Source organism: Primulina huaijiensis, chromosome 4 (genome assembly GCF_012295235.1).
Source record: "Primulina huaijiensis isolate GDHJ02 chromosome 4, ASM1229523v2, whole genome shotgun sequence".
Taxonomy (NCBI): Eukaryota; Viridiplantae; Streptophyta; class Magnoliopsida; order Lamiales; family Gesneriaceae; genus Primulina; species Primulina huaijiensis.
This window is the reverse complement of record NC_133309.1, coordinates 10,588,988-10,591,285: the sequence shown is the minus strand read 5'-3', so window position 1 is coordinate 10,591,285 and position 2,298 is coordinate 10,588,988.

Genomic DNA, 2,298 nt, shown 5'->3' with positions numbered 1-2,298 from the left:
CCGGCCATCCGATTTTCGATCCGAGCTTAGTTCCGTGCTTCTCTCGTCAAGGGATTAGAAGGGATGTAAGTTTTCTTCATTTCCTGCACGATTTGAAAATATGGGGTTGGAGAAATCATAGTTGCTTGGTATTATGTGTTCATGAGCTTGTAGTGAATTTATAATCGTAAGCGAATCGAAGAACGGATACCTTATGCAATTGTTATTGATTTTCCAGCATATTTGAATGAACTTGTACAAATTTTTGGAGTTTTGGCTTAGAATTTTTGATGATTATGAGTTGTTGATCACTGTCTATTGATACTTGAGTTGCCGGGATCTCGAGATTGTGTCGTTATGCCGTCGAAATGTATTTAGATTGAATTTGATCGAATCAAGTTTCTTTGAGTTGAGTTGTGTATTGATATTGTGTCTTGCGATAATGTCATTCCAGATCGGTATCGACGGTGTCGAACTTGAAAACTCAGCATCGAAATTGATAGAAGAACGAGCGAGGGTTCTAAGCTGTTATACGTTGAAGAACGGAAGGTTATCGAGCAAGAGTGAGCTTGATTTCATATAACCGAACGCCGAGAACAGAAAGGTATAAATCAATGTTAAACCGGGAGAGATAACTCGAGTAAGAGATAACTCGAGTTTCGGAGAAAGGGTCAAAAATTTTATTAATGTCATGTAGTTGTAATAGTAGTCTTTGCTTCCTCCAACTTCAATTCCATGTCCCTTCTTTCAATGCTTTGTTCCACGACTTTAATCACGGAATTTGACTTTGCTCAAAACAGCAAACATGTGGGGAATTTTCTGTAGATGAATTTGGCCACTTGGTTCACCTCATTTGGTTAAATATTAAAATAGTTATGATTTTTTTACTATACGTTGGTCATGGTGAAAGTAAATTTGTCTTCCTTTTGATATTTTCACAATTTGATCATCTTAACCAACTTTCTAGGCAATCATGTCTTCTGCAAAGTTGTAGATATTTTCTCAAAGATTTCAAACATGTTTCAATCACCTCCATTTGAATTTTCTAGCTTGAGTTATCATTATTTTACCAACACGTAGAAAACATTAAAATAAAACATATTTAGTAAGACATTTAAATATAAACACACAATACTAAAATAACATAATTTTATAATTTTAATGAAACATAAATTTTAAAATATAGGTTTTAACATATAATAAATTATTAATTTTAAGTTTCATCACACCCCCATACTATCTTATTACTAGTCCCTTAGTAATAGAAGTTATCGGAAAATCACAAATTAGATTTTTTATTCTTTTTATATATTCAAATATACAAACATATTCATTTTAAAAACAAACTCATATACCGATTTAAATATATATATATTTATTTATTTAATATAACTATTTATAATTAGATGTGCTTTTATTATTATTTTCTCATATATATAAAGTTACAATATATAAATATATATTTTTTAATTTCTAAATTTTTTTATGATAATATAGTCAAAAAGATAATTCACACCACCCACCATAACATGTATAATATCGATAATTTTTTTGTAAAAGCCTCAACTCCATATTATTTCAGGTCAAAGTATTTAATGGATAGCTGATTTACACTCATGGAGTTGGAATGAATATTAACTCTCATTGAAAAAGGCTAATTATTAAAGCAGACAATTAAATAAACTAATATTGAAAACAAAATAGGAAAATTTACAAAGAATAAAATCCTCTTTTTTTTCTTTTTTTTATTAACGTGACTGCAAAGTTTTACAATGACATAAAATTTTTTTTATCCAAACGTTCTACCATAAATGTCTTTATATATAAACATTTATATAACGGATACATTCGACTACCTTTGAAACTTATCCAACACAAACAAATCTTTTTTTTAGAACATATTGATTGATGTATTTTTTTTAGAACACATTTATAGTACATCAATCAAATCTAGAAAAAAATAATTACAATGAACAAAGAACTTTGTAGTCCGTTATTTATCTTTTATTTTTTTATAATTAATATTTTTTTTATATGGGAGTTATATTCTGTAATTAACCATTTTTTAATAATAAATAAAAGTTTATTAATTGTTTTCTCATTTCTCACCACTTACTCACAAAAGATGTGTGAGTATATATTATACTTTTACAAAATAAATAATTCTTTCGTTTATACATGTTAACAACCATATAAACCATATTTTTAACTATATTATCATAAAAAGTTTAGAAATTATTTTATTTGAAAACACACACAATTATATATATATGTAAATAAATACATCTATTATACATTTTATATTAATTGATCAAAAAT